General features: G+C 45.2%; 2 protein-coding genes across 2 annotated transcripts in view; both read left to right on the top strand.

Moving 5' to 3' along the window:
- The window catches only part of LOC134292289 (zinc finger protein 658B-like), a 63956-nt gene that overhangs the window by 39152 nt on the left and 6307 nt on the right, over window positions 1–18497 (top strand). The gene's annotated exons all lie outside the window — the stretch shown is intronic.
- The window catches only part of LOC100552489 (zinc finger protein 420), a 55681-nt gene continuing 42684 nt past the window's right edge, over window positions 5501–18497 (top strand). The window contains exon 1 of the mRNA XM_062968786.1: window positions 5501–5539. The gene's annotated coding sequence lies outside the window, so the exon portion shown is untranslated. The remainder of the gene's footprint in view (window positions 5540–18497) is intronic.

Raw genomic sequence — 18497 nt, 5'->3', positions numbered from 1 at the left:
GAAAAGCCCTAAGGCTTAAGGATGTGCTTGGGCTGGGAGCAACAGGGCTTCCCTCCTGGTTGTGAAGGATTATAAAAGAGACTCCATGTTAGAGGCGAGTCAACTGAAAAGGAGTTGTTGTTGGCGATAGCTGATTGGCTGAGCCAGCCAGGATTCTGATTGGCTGCTGCATCTAGCCTGGCACTGAGACCAACGGTTTTCCAACTGACACTTTTATTCTGGAGAGGAAGAAAGCATCTGACAGGAATTTGGTCAGGAACAAAATGGCTGTCATGCTCTCTCAGGTTTGATTCCTTAAAGAAGAAATGAGGCATATTTTAAAGGACTGTTATAACTGATCATAAAGTTAGCCTTTTCCCGATATTGGCCCACGTTCACTTATTGCAGTTCTGTTGGCTCGGTGTACAAAGCAGTCAGCCTCCTATTCTCTCCCTCTGGCTTCTCCTTCCTTCCTTAGGTTTCTTCTTAGGAAGGAAGTAGAAAGAGGGATTTATAATATTACTAGCTTTGCCCGGCCGCGCGTTGCTGTGGCTTATGGGAATCCTTTGTTGGCCAGGTGGAATAGCAGTGAATAGCCTTGCAGTCTCAAAGCCTGGCCGTTTTCTGGAGTAGCTGGAGCTTTTTGTTGTATGAACGTAGAGACATGGATGAGGGGTTTAGTGCCAAGTTTAGTGTTTCTGGGATGTGTAGTTTTGTTGTTTTGTCCTAGGCCGAAAATTCATTACCCTTTTATATATATAGATTTTATGATTTATAATATTATTTTAGTGTTTATTTAAAAACCGCAAAACAGCGAACCCGCGAAAAGCGAACCGCAAAGTAGCGAGGGAACACTGTAGTAGGAGTGTGTTCATTCGCAGATTAATTTATGACCTCTGTAAATATGATGGGATATTCATGAAATATTCAAATAGTTATTTGATGCAGTCTAGGCAGGTCCTTGTATCTTGATTTAAGTCTAAGGGCTCCGCGGCCACAAAAGGGATTTAAAAGGGAGTCCGTACTGAAGAAAAGTTACAGTTACAGTAGAATCTCACTTATCCAACACTCGCTTATCCAATGTTCTGGATTATCCAACACATTTTTGTAGTCCATGTTTTCAATAAATAGTGATATTTTGGTGCTAAATTCGTAAATACAGTAATTACTACATAGCATTATTTCGTATTGAACTACTTTTTCTGTCAAATTTGTTGTATAACATGATGTTTTGGTGATCATGCCAGTTCTAACCCTTCATCTAAGTAATGAATATTGTTATGAAGTCATGAAGATGTTGAACAGAGCTGGGCCCAGGACGGAACCCTGCTGATGGCTCTCCACACCTCACTTTTTTCCAGGAGGAAGAGAAAGTATTGGGGAGAATCTGTTGTGACTCAGCTGGAACCTCAGATTGAATCTGATGAGAATGATGGGATTCAGGTTCAGAATCAGGTTCAAAATGTCCCTGTTGTGAAAGATGAGGAACAAAGAGTGCAAGTTCATTTTCCCACAGCAGGGAATGATGTTGCTGATACTGAAACTAGCCAGGTGCACATTGACTTGGAAAAGGAGGACAGTTCTCAGTCTGATAATGAGACTCAGCAAACTAACGAGCAGGCTGACCTTGATGAAACAGAATCTTTAGATTGAGCTGACCGTCTGGAATTCAGGGTTCGGAAGAGTGTGAGAATTGCTAACGAGGGAGGTTAGAGGCCAGAGAAATGCTTTCATGCTTTGCAAAGGGTATTAAAGCAATGTGTTTGGAGACAAACCTTTGTCAAAGCAACTTTTGTTCAACCAAGAAGCAAGCTCTCATTTTTCCTGGATTATCTTGCAGCCTATGTGTTCAGGTTCTTAGGACTTTGTCATGCTCAATTGGGACTTTGTTTATTCCTTGTGATTTCTGGAACTATTCTCTAAGACTATTTTGCAATGTTCTTTTGGAACTTTACTTTTGATTTTAAAGAACTTTTTATCTTCTATTTTCTAATAAACTAAAAAGACTTTAACTTGTGTGCATTTTGGTGTATATAGCAAAGTGAAGCTAATCTGAGGTGCGACAGAATCACCCTCTGGGTTCATTCACCTAACCAATTCCAGATCCACCTAATCGTAGTTTTGCCTAGCCCACATCGGTGTTACGCCCTAGGCAGCTGGAGCACCGAAAACCAACACAAAGACCAATAACAATATAATATCTTTATTAAAGCAAATAAAGTTCCAAAAGGAAATAAGCAGCAAAGTTGAAGAAGCAATTGACCTCCCAGGAAAGATCAAATTTAGTCCAATAAGAAAAAGTCTTATGTCCAGTATTAGAGTTTAAAATCCAGAAACCGAAACACACTCAATACTCCGCCTGAGTTTTGAGTGGGGAAAATAGCAAATAGCAAGAAGAGTCCTCTAGAATAAATGTCCAAAACAGGATTTCAGGGCAAGGCAGAAACTAGATGTTCAGGAGCTGAAACGCAGTCCAAACTTGGCAAGGAGGTAGACCGACACCCGGTCTACTCAAGAGTAAGCGCACCTTCAGGCCGCTTGGGATCCAGGAGCTGGAGACGATGATGTTTCTCAGTAAGAAGTAAAGTTGTCACCGCAAAGGCAAGTTCTCAACACAACACTTTTATTGAAGTTCATAAGCTCCCCCAAACCAGGTACCTAACTCCCTAAAACTTCCCAAGAGAACTGAGCTTGTTACAGTTATTACACCAGGTGTCTAACTCCCCAATTCTTCCCAAGAGAACTGGGCTTAGCCATAGTCACCACACTCCGCTAATCAGGCGCTTCTCCGGAGGCTTTGTCTGTTTGATCTGTCTGTATATACAAATGCCCTACGATCAAACACCAAGTTTTCTGGCGAATCTGGGAGAGCTGGCATTGTCTCAAGGGCATTCTTAATTGGCTCTGGCTCGGAATTGTCAACATGAGGCATCTGGAAGGGTGTCGAATCTGGCTGACTTGGGAGAAAACCCAAATCTTCTTCATCCTGGTCAGGAAAGGGCGCAGGGTCCAGGGTCAAAGGTGCCCTAGGCATCAGAATCGGACTAGCTTGTTTGCCAGAGGTCATGGGGGACCTTGTCGAAGGCCTTACGGAAATCCAGATACACTCCATCCACGGCGCTCCCCACATCTACCCAGCTTGTAACTCTATCGAGAAAAGAGATCAGATTTGTCTGGCGTGACTTGTTTGTGATAAATCCGTTAACTATTAGCAATGACCGCATGCCTTTCTAAGTGTTTGCAGACCATTTCCTTAATTATCTTTCCTAAGAAATAAAATAATAATAACAATTATATCGCTGTGTAACAAAATTTGGCAAAACTTCTGTTCCTGATGTGAAAATGTTGTTTCCTGTGTAATGGAGCTGTGCTTGCATGTGGGGGAAAGGGAGGCAAGGGCGGCCCTCCTCTAGTTTCCCATCAGCTTCTGAGTCCTGGAGGGATGTCCTTGGGCTGGGAGCAGCAGGGCTTCCCTCCTGGCTCCTCGAGGCCTCCCACCCAAGTCCCCTCCAGGGCTGGCCCTGCTCAGTCTCCCAGGCCAGGCAGTAGTGGATGTCTTCAGGGGCCTGAGGCCAAGCAGCCAGAATGTACTAGTTGTTACTACTATTGCTATTGTGGGGGCTGTGACAATCCTGTTAATGTGGGATTTGTGTATTGATAGTGTTTAAATGAAATTTGTGTCTTTCCTGTATTGCATACTGATTGCATCATCCAGAGTGTATTATAGTCTGGAAAGAGTTAATTACTAAGAAGCTGTGATGACCTTGATGTGTGGCTGGAACTGGGGAGTGTCCAGACACAAGTGTGTATGCATTACTGATTACATCAGTTCAGTTCTGTTCTGAGTTGAGTTGAGTGCTGTCTGCCTAGGTGTTAAGTCCTGTGTCTATTGTCTGCAAGTCTGTTTGTCTTGTACAGTAAAACTTTGTATATAGTTTTACCAAGGTCTCTGGATGTCACTTCGTTCTGCGTTCCACTGACTCCATCTACTGCTGCGCTGCTAATTCTCTGACAAATCCTCCCTCTACACACTTCCTATGGAAGCACATGACTGGAATCCCATTGGGCTGTAACCCACCATGAGATACAAGGGGAGGTGGGTAAGAAATGAAATTATTATGATTGTATTGTTGACGGCTTACATGACCGGAATCACTGGAGTTGCTGTGAGTTTTTCAGGCTGTATGGTCATGTTCCAGAAGCATTCTCTCCTGACGTTTACCCACTTCTATGGCAGGCATCCTCAGAGGTTGTGAGGTCTGTTGGAAACTAGGCAAGTGGGGTTTATATATCTGTTGAATAATGTCCAGGGTGGGAGGAAAAAACTCTTGTCTGCTTGAGGCAAGTGTGAATGTTGCTGTGTGGCCAACTTGTTCCCGCAGCATTCCCTCCTGATGTTTTGCCTGCATCTGTGGCTACTGGCAACTTCAGAGGTTCTGTTGGTGATCAAGCAAGTGGGGTGTGTTTAATATCTGTGGATTTATTTATTTATTTATTTATTTACATCATTTATATTCCACCCTTCTCACCCCGAAGGGCACTCAGGGCGGATCACATTACACATATTAGGCAAACATTCAATGCCTTTTTAACACAGGACAAAGACAAACAAACATAGCTCCGAGCGGGCCTCGAACTTATGACCTCCTGGTCAGTGACTCATTGCTCTCCCGTCTGCACCACAGCCCCGGGATTGTCCAGGGTCTGTGCTTATTTATTTCGTGTCAAAAGCATTGCATAATAAATAAGTTTAAAAGTGATAAAATAAAGGAATCACAAACAGCTAAATAGTTTTGGACCAAAAGCGGGCAAGACCATTATCAAGACCATTGCTGACAATTATGTTTATTAATATAGAAGGTTTGTCACTTGCTAAGGAAGAGCTATTAGCCAAAATGTCTGAGGACATCTCGTGTGACATTTTATGTATACAGGAAACACACAGAGACATCACAATGAGAAGACCAAAAATTCTCGGAATGCAACTGGCAGTGGAACGACCTCACAGGCAATATGGTAGTGCCATTTTTGTACGATCTGGTATAGCAGTATCTGCAACCTCTCTCACAGAAGTGAACAACAGGGTCTGTACTATAATGTGCCTTTAAGCCACACTCTCTGATTGTTACACCTGCAATGTATTTAAACTACTGATGGTATGGGATATAATGCTTTGTGCAGCCAAAGCCTGATATGCAGGATGTGTTTTCATTCACTGGACCACATTTGGCACAAATACCTGGTACACCCAAATTTGGATACTGGTGGGGCTGGGGGACTTGATTTTGTCATTTGGGAGTTGTAGTTGTTGGGATTAATAGTACACCTACAATCAAAGAGCCCCAGTGGCGAAGATGTCTACGGACAACGCCGGCTCTTCGGCTTAGAAATGGAGAGAAAACCTTTACCTATCTGTTTTGATACTCCGTGGAAGCCCCGCCCCCTTCCCCTATGGCCACGCCTCCTTGCGTCAGGGAGGGAGGCTTCGACGTCACTCAGGCTCCGCCCCTTCACAACCGCCGCCATTTTTGCGAGGAAGCCAAGAAGGAAGGAGGAGGAGGTGAGGAATTTGAATTGAGTCTCTCTTTCATTCTCGCTCTCTCCATCCGGGACCCATTTCGGCCGCTTCCAACTCGACAAAGACAGGCTGAGATGGGCCAGGAATTCCGCTGCTGCCTCTCGGCCTTCTTTGTGCAGCGGAAGGAAGGAAGGAGGGAGAGAGGCCTTTTCCTCAGCCGCAGCCTCCTGTTTCCTGAGGGATTTCCTTCAAAATAATGGCTGGAAAATGGTCTCTGGGTCCTCGTGAGAAACGCGTGAAACATGAGGCAACAGTGTCATGCGGCGGCAAAAAAAGCCAATGGGATTTTGGCCTGCATCAATAGGAGCCTAGTGTCTAGACCAGGCACGGGCAAATTTGGGCCCTCCAGGCGTTTTGGACTTCAACTCCCACAATTCCTAACAGCCGGTAGGCTGTTAGGAATTGTGGGAGTTGAAGTCCAAAACGCCTGGAGGGCCCAAGTTGGAATGTGTCCAGAGGAGGGTGAATCAAAGAAAAAAGGGTCTGGAGAACAAGCCCTATGAGGAGCGGCTTAAAGAGTGGGAATGTTTAGCCTGCAGGAGAGAAGGCTGAGAGGAGACATGGTGAGGGCCATGAATCAATATGTGAGTGGAAGTCATAGGGAGGAGGGAGCAAGCTTGTTTTCTGCCCTGGAGACTATAATAATTACTATATTTTATTGTTGATTGGTTTGTTTTATTGTTGTGTTTTGTATTGCATGTTTGGCCTGGACTTGGCCCCATGTAAGCTGTCCCAAGTCCCTTTGGAGAGATGGAGCGGGGTATAAAAATAAAATTATTATTATTATTATTATCCTGGTCAGCGAAAATGAGCTGACAGGTAGGTGAGGTCAAGGTTATAGGATCTTAGTATGATTTCTTACAAAGTACTACAGTAGAGTCTCACTTATCCAACACTCGCTTATCCAACGTTCCGGATTATCCAACACATTTTTGTAGTCAATGTTTTCAATACATCGTGATATTTTGGTGCTAAATTAGTAAATACAGTAATTACTACATAGCATTACTGCGCATGGAACTACTTTTTCTGTCAAATTTGTTGTATAACATGATGTTTTGGTGCTTAATTTGTAAAATCATAACCTAATTTGATGTTCAATAGGCTTTTCCTTAATGCCTCCTTATTATCCAAGATATTCGCTTATCCAAGCTTCTGCCGACCCGTTTAGCTTGGGTAAGTGAGACTCTACTGTATATGATTCATCTTATAACTATGCACTCTTTTTTGGAAATATTCAAGAGCCATTGCCTCAGCTGAGAGGAGATATGATGAGGATTATGGATCAGTATGTGAGTGGAAGTCATAGGGAGGAGGGAGCAGGCTTGTTTTCTGCTGCCTTGGAGAATAATAATAACAACAACAACTTTATTTATACCTCACCACCATCTCCCCGTGGGGATTCGGGGTGGCTTACATGGGGCAAAGGTCCAAATAACCTAAGGACAAAATAAACAACAACATAATACAAATCACAATATAAAAAGATAAAACAGTAATAATAATAATAATAAAACTTTATTTATATACCGCCCTATCTCCCGGATGGGACTCAGGGCGGTTTACAGTCATAAAAGCAAACACAAACATTACATAACAACATAATACACATTATTAAACAAAGTAAAACAATACAATTATAACAATAAATCACACTTACATGACCAGATCAAGGGGACGGGATGCAATATGAAACGAGTATTATAACAGATAAAACCAGTCAATTAAAACAACAATACAAGGATAAAAAATTGCATTTGAAACACATAAATGGTAAGGGCATAATAAATACAGGATAAATTATTAAAAAACCATCTGGGGCTGATTAGTTAATGACTGTCCCACAAAAGGCCTATAATAATTACTATATCCTCTTCAGCGAAAATGAACTGACAGGTAGGTGAGATTAAGGTTATAGGGTCTTAGTATGATTTCTTACAAAGTACTATATGATTCATCTTATAACTATGTAATATAAGGGCTTTGTAGTCTTTTTGGAAATATTCAAGAGCCACTGCCTCAGCTGAGAGGAGATAGGATGTGTCCCATGGTTCAAGATGTGAGGGGAAGTCATAGGGAGGCGGGAGCAAGCTTGTTTCCTTCTGCCCTGGAGATTAGGAGGCAGGACAATGGCTTCAAACTACAGGAAAGGAGATTCCACCTGAACACGAGGAAGAACTTCCTCACTGAGAGAGAGAGCTGCTCAGCAGTGGAACTCTCTGCCCCGGAGGGAGTGTGGTGGAGGCTCCTTCTTTGGAGGCTTTGAAGCAGAGGCTGGATGGCCATCTGTCAGGGGTGCTTTGAATGTGATTTTCCTGCTTCTTGGCAGAATGGGGTTGGACTGGATGGCCCACAAGGTCTCTTCCAACTCTAGGATTCTATAAAGAGGTGAGGGATGGGCGGCCTGGGGGAGCTGGAAGAGGGGATTTTAAATAATATTTATAATGTGTTTTAATTATGTTGTAACCTGCCTCAAGCTAAAAGGAGAGGCAGGTAAGAAATAAAATTATTATTACTCAAATTATTAGTTGAATAGCATTGAGTACCCATGAAGCTGCAAAGTCAATCACTAAGTGTATTTTTATTTATTTATTTATTTTTTGTATTAGAAGCAAACTGAGGGGACTGATGTAATGTATTTAAAACACAAACAAAGTTAAAAACTTGGCATGATACTAAATGTCCTTTGACCAGAATCTGGCCACTTGGAGTGCCTCTCGTGTTGCTATAAGAAGGTCCTCCACTGTGCATGTGACAGGGTGTGATGACCCATGGGCAATGTAGTCCCATTCCTGGCACTGTGGTGCCAGATGAGGAGGAAAACTTGGGTTTTTCACCGTTCCCGCCAGAATTGGAACTTTCCCAGCCAGATTTGGAAACCTTGCACCTGCAAGAGATTTGTCTTCCAGAAGTCTGTCAAACAAGCCCCGAGCCAAAATCTCCTACGTTTTCTCGCCATGCTTTTTGTAAACAACAGAGGGGAGTTCAACAGGCGTCTCGCAGGAGTGCTAGGATAGCTGCTAAGCATTCAGCTGATTAAGCCTGCTTTCCATGGGAAACTTTAAGGAGTCATGCATCTGGACTCAGAGAATAGCTTTCGTTTCTGGTTCTCCAGGGAACTGCTCTTTGGTGGGAAAACTAGACCCTATTTAGGTGTTTTGCCCACGGAGGGATCTTGCGGAGTCAATTCGTCAGCAACTGGAGTAGGTTGTGTGTGGACAGCGCTACTCCGCTTCTAAGCCTTCGTCCCTGTTTCCAAGCCTACGTTCCCGTTCCAGCCTTGTTTACCTCCACGGACCTTGCCTTGCTTCCTAGGACTCAGCCTTGTTTTTCCAGGACTCTGCCTTGCCTTGTTTTCCGGATTTTGCCAAGTATTCCACGGATCTTGTTCTTGCTCCTCGTTCCTCGTTGCCTTGTATCAAGCCCTGTTTCAAGTTACTCCCTAGCCTCGCTCAAGTTCCATGGACTAAAGGACCTTGTCATCTCCCCTCACTTTGCCTGGCAAAGTGAGTGTTTCGGTTATTGGATTACAACTTTGGACCTTAATATTTCATATTGGACATTGTTTCTTTGGACTAATTTTGACCTTTCCTGAAAGGTCTATTTCTGGACTATTTCATACACTTGCTTTCATTAACTTATATATTCCTTCAATAAAGATATTAGATAGAATCTGGCCTCGGTGTATGGTTATTGGTGCTCTGCAGCCTGGGTCGTGACAGTTTGACTCCGCCACCCTAAGCACCAATTAACCTAGGCCAGAATGTCTACCGGAACCGTGCCGGGTGGCCAGCCACTCAGCTACACCATCGACAAGGACGAAGTGGACCGCATCCGTGACAAGCTCAATGCGCAGGATGGGGAAATTAGGGGTTTGAAGGAGCGCGGAATCCGTCTCCCGGCCATGGCGTTGCCAACCAAGTTCTCCGGAGAAGCTTCTAAGGTTCATGTTTTCCGTCGCCAATGCCAGGCTTATTTAGAGGCCCGTGCTGCCGAGTTTCCCCAAGAAGACATCAAGGTGGCGTGGATTTACAGTCTCCTAGACGGGCCAGCGGCCAACTGGGCGACGGCACTGTTCGACCAAGTCTCCCCACATCTAAGATCAGCGCAACACTTCTTGGACCACCTTAAGGCGACTTGGGGGATCGAGGACAATTTGGAGGCAGCCGGCCACAAACTCCGGCGCCTCTCCCAAGGAGACAGACCCTTGTCCCAGTACATAGCCGAGTTCCGAGTGCTGGCCCATAACACCGGCTGGAACGATGTAGCCCTCAGAGGACAATTTCGGGAGGGTCTCAACATCGAGATGCTGGAGGAAATCTCCAAGGTGGATCCTCCACACTCTCTTGAAGCACTCATTGATCAATGTTTACGAGCTGAAGTCATGCTTGCCAACAGAAAGCAATGGATTCGAGGCCAGAGCGGTAGGGCTGGAGCGAAACCTCCCGCTCCCACCGGCGTCCAGCCGCGTCCTGTGTGGAGACCCCCGCCACCAGCCCCATACCCCCGAGGAAGCGAGGAGGTGCCAATGCAGTTGGGCAACGTGCGACCCAGACTAGATGCCGCCGAGAAGGCCCGCCGCCAACGCCTAAATCTCTGTTGGTACTGCGGAAACGGGGGCCACTTTGCCAGAGAGTGTCCAGCCAAAGGGAAGCCCGCCGCTCGTCTGGCGGCGGCGTCCTCCACGGAGACGAAGACATCTGAGGCGGCTGGCGCGCAGCCGGCGGGGGAAGCCGGCGACCGGGCGTAGAGAGGCTCGCCAGCCCGGTCAAAAACCCCACTCAAGAGCCGCCAACCGGGGTCCTATTTCTCCTAGTGGTCACCTTGTGGTCAGTGGAAAAAGGACCCGTCATGGTCCATGCCATGATAGACTCAGGAGCCACAAACAATTTCATTGATAGAGAGTATGCCGACTCTCTGGGATTACAATATCATGACTTCGAGAACGCCCGGGTGGTGCAAGCCATCGATGGCCGCCCCCTCAAGACAGGTCCAGTAAGCCAGTGGTCGGAACCCACCAGAATGTGGATAAGGGAACACATGGAAGAGATTTCCTTCTTTGTTACCGAGGTTCCCCACTTCCCTGTGATTTTGGGAATTCCATGGCTGACACTCCACGACCCAAGCATCTCCTGGTCCAACAGAGAACTGCAGTTTGCTTCAAAATATTGCCAAAACCATTGCCTAGTAGGCAAGGTCTGCCATGCCACAGACGCTGAACCCATTATCACCTTGCCCAAGAAGTACTCAGAATATTGGGATGTATTCAATGAAAAAGAAGCCGAGAGACTACCCCCACATAGACCTTATGACTGTGCCATTGACTTGGTGGAGGGGGCCCCGATCCCGCGAGGACACCTCTACTCCCTGACTGAACCAGAGCAAGAAGCTCTCAGGGAGTTCTTAGAGACAAACCTCCGCAAGGGGTTTATTAGACCCTCTCAATCCCCAGCCGCTTCCCCAGTGATGTTCGTGAAAAAGAAGTCAGGGGACCTACGCTTGGTGGTGGACTATAGAGCATTGAACAATATCACTAAGCGAAACCGGTATCCCCTGCCTTTGATCTCGGACCTCTTAGACCGGCTTCGAGGGGCTAAGGTTTACACCAAGCTGGATCTTCGAGGAGCTTATAATCTAGTTCGCATCAGGGAAGGGGACGAGTGGAAGACTGCCTTCCAGACTAAATTCGGTTTATTCGAAACCCTGGTCATGAATTTCGGTTTATGTGGAGCTCCCGCAACGTTTCAACATTTTGTGAACGATATCTTTCAGGATTATCTAGACCGGTTCTTGATCATCTACCTGGACGATTTTTTGGTGTTTTCTAGATCGCAATCAGAACATGAGAACCACGTCAGAATGGTGTTACAACGATTGCGGGATCATGGACTTTATGCCAAGCTGGAAAAATGCGCTTTTGATCTACAAGAGGTAGATTTCCTGGGTTATCGTGTCTCGCCACTAGGGCTCACCATGGACCCGGCCAAGGTAACAGCAGTATTGGAATGGCGGGCGCCAACCAACAAGAAAGAGGTGCAACGCTTCTTGGGGTTCGCGAACTACTACCGCAAGTTCATTCCAGACTTTGCCCGCTGGTCTGATCCAATCACCAGCTGCATCCGAGGGAAACAGCCTTTCCGCTGGACAGAGCAAGCTGAGAAAGGATTCCAACAACTAAAGAAATTATTCACGTCACAGCCAATCCTTCAGCACCCAGATCCTGAAACCCCTTTTGTCGTACAGGCGGACGCCTCCGATGTGGCAATTGGAGCGGTACTCTTGCAACCAGTGGGAGAACATCTTCACCCTTGTGCCTTTTACTCTCGTCAACTGACTGCCCCAGAGAGAAACTACACTATTTGGGAAAAGGAACTTTTGGCCATAAAGGCAGCCTTTGAAACTTGGAGACATTGGTTAGAAGGGGCCAAATTTCCCATTGAGGTCCACACTGATCATCGGAATCTAGAACATCTAAGAACTGTTCGCAAACTAAATCAGAGACAACAACGCTGGGCTTTATTCTTTGAGCGTTTTGACTTCCAAATCCATTATGTAACCCCAGCCCAGACCAAACAGGCAGATGCTTTGTCACGAAAACCGGAATATGCTGCAGGGCGCAAGGAGACCTTTGAGTCCCAATTGCTGCAGCCCGAGAACTTTGCCACGCTCACAGTGGGAAACACTAAATCCACCCCAATTGAATCTACTCCCTCAACTCCAGGGCCCCTTTGTGCTCAGGAAATCAGGGCCAGTCAACAAACAGATGCCTGGGCTCAGGATCAACTTCGCCAAGGACTACATTTTCCCTTCTCGCTTAAGGATGGGTTACTTTGCTATAGAAATCATGTCTACATTCCCCCAGGACCGGGCAGAGAAAAGGCACTTCGTCTGTGTCATGACTGCAAGCCAGCAGGGCATTTCGGACTATTTAAAACCATGCATTTGATCCTAAGAGATTTCTGGTGGCCTAAGATCCGCAAGGATGTGGAAAAATATGTCAATACCTGCCCAATATGTCAGCGCTCCAAGACAAGACGGGAGAAGCCCTCAGGGCTTCTGCATCCCCTTCCTACTCCATCTCACCCATGGGAAATAATCTCTGCGGATTTTATCACTGATCTACCACCTTCCTGCGGATTCACCACGATCCTAGTGGTGGTGGACCTTTTCACCAAGTTAGCCCATTTCATTCCCTGCGATGGCCTTCCCACGGCCAAAGAGACTGCAGATTTATTCCTTCAGCACGTTTTCAGATTGCATGGGTTGCCCAAGAGTTTGGTCACAGACCGTGGGTCCCAATTCACCTCTCGTTTCTGGAGAGCACTACAAAAACTATTGGGCATAGACTCTCGTTTATCTTCGGCTCACCATCCACAAACGGATGGGCAGACAGAGCGCACCAATGCCACTCTGGAACAATATCTTCGCTGCTATGTAAACTATCAACAGGACAATTGGGCTTCCCTGTTACCGCTGTCAGAGTTTGCCTATAACAATGGTGTCCAGGCTTCAACTAAAGAAACCCCGTTCTTTGCAAACTACGGCTTCCATCCACGTTTTTTTCCTCCTGTTATTGAAACCTCAGAGGTTCCCGCAGCAGAGGACTGGCTGCAAGAACTCACAGCGGTGCAACAACTTTTGCTCCAGCAATTAGACCAAGCCAAGGAGGACTATAAACGCCACGCGGACAAACATCGCCAGTCGGGCCCCGAAATCAAGGTAGGAGATCGGGTTCTTCTGTCCACTCGCTTTTTGCCCTCCCATCGCCCTTGCCGGAAGTTAGATGCCCGTTTCATTGGCCCCTATCCAGTGGTGGCGCAACTTAACCCCGTGACTTTCAAACTCCAACTGCCACGCTCTATGCGCATTCATCCAGTGTTTCATCGCTCCCTGCTCCTTCCGGCGGATGGTGTGCGCCCTGATGCAGACCGGCCGGCCCCCACTCCTGTTTTAGTGGATGGGGAGGAAGAATTCGAGGTTCAAGACATTTTGGATTCTCGCTTTCACCGCCGCCGCCTGCAATATCTCATTGACTGGGCGGGTTTTGGCCCCGAAGAACGCTCTTGGGTAGACGCTTCCGCAGTCCATGCCCCCGATTTAGCCCGCCGCTTCCATCAGAACTACCCTGCTAAGCCGCGGCCCCGCACCTCGGGGAGAGAGCCCATTTTTGAGAGGGGGCTTGAGGGGGGGGATAGTGTGATGACCCATGGGCAATGTAGTCCCATTCCTGGCACTGTGGTGCCAGATGAGGAGGAAAACTTGGGTTTTTCACCGTTCCCGCCAGAATTGGAACTTTCCCAGCCAGATTTGGAAACCTTGCACCTGCAAGAGATTTGTCTTCCAGAAGTCTGTCAAACAAGCCCCGAGCCAAAATCTCCTACGTTTTCTCGCCATGCTTTTTGTAAACAACAGAGGGGAGTTCAACAGGCGTCTCGCAGGAGTGCTAGGATAGCTGCTAAGCATTCAGCTGATTATGCCTGCTTTCCATGGGAAACTTTAAGGAGTCATGCATCTGGACTCAGAGAATAGCTTTCGTTTCTGGTTCTCCAGGGAACTGCTCTTTGGTGGGAAAACTAGACCCTATTTATTTGTTTTGCCCACGGAGGGATCTTGCGGAGTCAATTCGTCAGCAACTGGAGTAGGTTGTGTGTGGACAGCGCTACTCCGCTTCTAAGCCTTCGTCCCTGTTTCCAAGCCTACGTTCCCGTTCCAGCCTTGTTTACCTCCACGGACCTTGCCTTGCTTCCTAGGACTCAGCCTTGTTTTTCCAGGACTCTGCCTTGCCTTGTTTTCCGGATTTTGCCAAGTATTCCACGGATCTTGTTCTTGCTCCTCGTTCCTCGTTGCCTTGTATCAAGCCCTGTTTCAAGTTACTCCCTAGCCTCGCTCAAGTTCCATGGACTAAAGGACCTTGTCATCTCCCCTCACTTTGCCTGGCAAAGTGAGTGTTTCGGTTATTGGATTACAACTTTGGACCTTAATATTTCATATTGGACATTGTTTCTTTGGACTAATTTTGACCTTTCCTGAAAGGTCTATTTCTGGACTATTTCATACACTTGCTTTCATTAACTTATATATTCCTTCAATAAAGATATTAGATAGAATCTGGCCTCGGTGTATGGTTATTGGTGCTCTGCAGCCTGGGTCGTGACACAGGGCTTGGACTCCATTGTTATAGGTGGTCTGTGGTTTGCTGTCCTCCACACTTGCATGTCATGGACTCCACTTTGTGGCCGCGTTTCCTAAGGTTGGCTCTGCATCTTGTGGTGCCAGAGCGCAGTCTATTCAGTGCCTTCCAAGTCGCCCAGTCTTCTGTGTGCTCAGGGGGGTGTCTCTCATCTGGTTTCATCCATGGCTTGAGGTTCCGGGGTTTAGCCTGCCACTTTTGGACTCTTGCTTGCTGAGGTGTTTTTGCGAATTTCTCTGTAGATCTTAGGAAACTATTTCTGAATTTAAGGGGTTGGCGTGCTGGCTGATATCCGAACAGAGGATGGTCTATCCCTTTGTTCTTTCATTACAGGCCGCTATTTCCCAATGGATGTCAGGTGATGCCATACCGGCTAAACAGTATAATTTCTCCAGTGGTGTGGGGTATCTACATATAGGTAGCCAGACCTCTGTTGCCTGGTGGCATCCTCTGTTTGGGAGGTTAACTGGCCCTTGATTGCTTCCTGTCTGAAGTTCTCCTGTTTCCGAGTGTTGTTTATTACTTACTATTTTGATTATGTTGTTTTCTAATACTGGTAACCAGATTTTGTTCATTTTCATGATTTCCTCATTTCTGTTGAACTTGTCCACCTGCTTGTGGATTTCAGTGGCTTCTCTGTGTAGTCTGACATGACTATAGCTATAGTTTGTTAGTTTAGTTTCCACTTAGTTTCCAACAGACCCTCAGCCTCCAATGATGCCTGCCATAGATGTGGGTGAAATGTCAGGAGAGAATGTTTCTGGAACATAGCAAGACAGCCCGAAAAACTCACAACAACCCAGTGATTCCAACCATGAAAGTCTTCAACAGTACATTCATATATCCATTCTGTTTCATATTTTAAAGCTTTTTCCTTTGCATTTTTCCATCCATTCTTTGCCCAAAACTGCATGAATTCAGTAACGCCTTTATAGACATAATCACTTATCTGTGATGACAATGTATGCTGATTTCTCTCCCTTGCTGACATTCATATTCAAGTATTTTCCTAACTGCAACCAGTTCTCCCTCTTGAGCTCCAAAAGAGCCCGAGGTTTCTTCCTGAAATTCCTCATTTGTCTTGCTGTTCCCATGCTACCCAAGCTGTTATCCTTGTTCCTGTTTCAAACCAAGATTCTCCATTTGTAAAACACACACAATACTATTCACTTAAAGTTTATACCTGACCTTACTTTTAAGGGACTTTAATCCCTTACTTTCATGTTTTCAGACATGGCATTGCAAACATGGTTTTCTCCTCCTCCTGTAATAACAGCAGTCATTAAATTGAGGTGCTTTTAAAGTTTCAAATCCTATGCCTTTTTAATTTAACCAAACTGTCATTTTAACTGAATTCACAATAGATGTTTTATTATTTAGGATATATTTTAATATCCCATATGGTGACTGTATTATCACCTTACTTGTCATTCAATATTCCCATTCTTCTAAGTCCCACATTACTGTGGCTGCTGCCTTTTCACACTTATTGTATTTCATTTCTGGGTTTTTTAATTTCCTTGAAGTGTATGCTACAGGCCGCGTTTCCCCTTTTGATATAGCCCCGCTTGTGCTGTGTATGATGTTCATTATGGTCTCAAATAAAAGGGCTTGTCATTATCTAGATCAGGGGTCCTCAAACTTTTAAAGCAAAGGGCCGGTCCACAATCCTTGAGACTGTGTTGGGGCCAAATTATCATTTTAAAAAAATGAACAAATTCCTATGCACACTGCACGTGTCTTATTTGTAGTGCAAAACAACAACAATGAAAGAACAATACAATATTTAAAAATGAAAACAATTGTAGCCAACACAAACCTATCAGGATTTCAATGGGAAGCGTGGGCCTGCTTCTGGCCAATGAGATAGTCAAGTTAATTAGGATTGTTATTGTTGTTTTTTGTGTGCCTTCAAGTCATTTCAGACCTTGGGCGAGCTTAAGTCTAAAATTATTTATTTATTCATTTACTACATTTATTTATTACATTTATATCCTGCCCTTCTCACCCCGAAGGGGACTCAGAGCAGCTGTATGTACATACAATATATTATATTATTAGCATAGCACAATATTAGCATTATATATTACTATATTGAACTATACCACTATACTGTATATATAAAAGGGTAATGAAATTTTGGCCTAGGACAAAACAACAAAACTACACATCCCAGAAACACTAAACTTGGCACCACAACCCATCATCCATGCCTCTACGTTCATACAACAAAAAGAAAAGAAAAATAAGGTCCTAATTAGAGGGAGAGGAATAATTGTTTTTATCCAATTGCTGCCAGTTAGAAGGCTAGGTTCTGCCCACTTGGTCTCCTAGCAACCCACTCAGCCCAGGGGACAGGCAGAGTTAGGCCTCACTTAGGCCTCTTCCACACTGCCTATAAAATACAGATTATCTGATTTTAACTGCATTATATGGCAGTGGAGACTCAAGGCCCTTCCACACAGCTATATAACCCATTTATAATGGACTTAATGTCAGGGGAAAACCTTTACCCTTTACCTTAACTACCACCAATTCCTCAATACTTTATTTCCCATGCCACCATACTTCGCCACAGCAACGTGTGGCCAGGCACAGCTAGTATGTAATATATAACATATAATTAATATTATTATATGGTATTATTAGTATTATATTGTATAACATAATATTACTATCAATATGATATGTATATACAATATATTATATTATTTAAAATTATATAAAAATATTATATTATAAAACTGAGGGCGGGGGCCAGGTAAATGACCTTGGAGGGCCACATCCGGCCCCCGGGCCTTAGTTTGGGGACCCCTGATCTAGATGATACAACTTTACCGCTCTTATAACCCGCAATTTTAATTTATCTAGGCAGGCATCATATATTGCTGTCCAATCCCACTTGGCATTCTTTTTAAATAAAGCATACGTTGGTCCAGTTTATTCCTCATAGTCTGGAATATGCCCTCTGACAAAACCAAATATCATACGTACACCTTTCATACAATTCATTCAAACTATATATGATATTTATTGACATTTTCAGCCCCACGCCTTCCTGCCATAACCATTGCTCGAGTATAAACCAAGGGGGGATTTTTCAGCCCTAAAAAGGTCTGAAAAACTCTACTTGTATTCGAGTATATACAGTATTGTGTTAGTCACCGCAATGACATTCCTAGGAAGAACCCTGTATGAAAAACCCATGTTTTTCTAGCATTCCTTCAGCTGCTGAAAATCTTCCCTAGAGGACAAGGAAGGAAAGGGGAAAGTGGTCAAAGGTCAAAGAGGTTGGCAGGGGGGAAAGGCATTATGGATAGAGCTGCACGTCTTTGCATCCAAGGTAGTGAATGGCCCAATGATGGATGTGTCAGCAGAGACTCATTTTGTGAGCATCCCAACAAGTCACAATGTGGTTTTGAATTAGACGGGTGGGGAGGCAGGGTCATGGTTGGCTGTGGAGTTCCTTTGGAAAAGGACAGGATATTTGGTGTCAGCATGCGCAGAAAGCCATAGAACCTGTCAGCGACTCACTGGAGGTGCAAGTGGATACATGGAACACCAAATTAGCCAATGCACTCCATGAGATCGCACCTAGACGCCTTCTCCGACCCCGTAAGAATCAGTCTCCTTGGTTCACTGAGGAGCTCCGTGCGATGAAACGGGAGAAGAGACGGCTAGAGGTCATGTGGCGGGAACGCCGTGATGAGGAATCGGAATCAGCTTATAAGAAGTCCAGAGAGTCTTATG

This window comes from Anolis carolinensis, chromosome 1, assembly GCF_035594765.1.
Source record: "Anolis carolinensis isolate JA03-04 chromosome 1, rAnoCar3.1.pri, whole genome shotgun sequence".
NCBI lineage: Eukaryota > Metazoa > Chordata > Lepidosauria > Squamata > Dactyloidae > Anolis > Anolis carolinensis.
The sequence above is the reverse complement of the archived record's forward strand: the minus strand, read 5'-3'. Positions and strand labels throughout refer to the sequence as shown.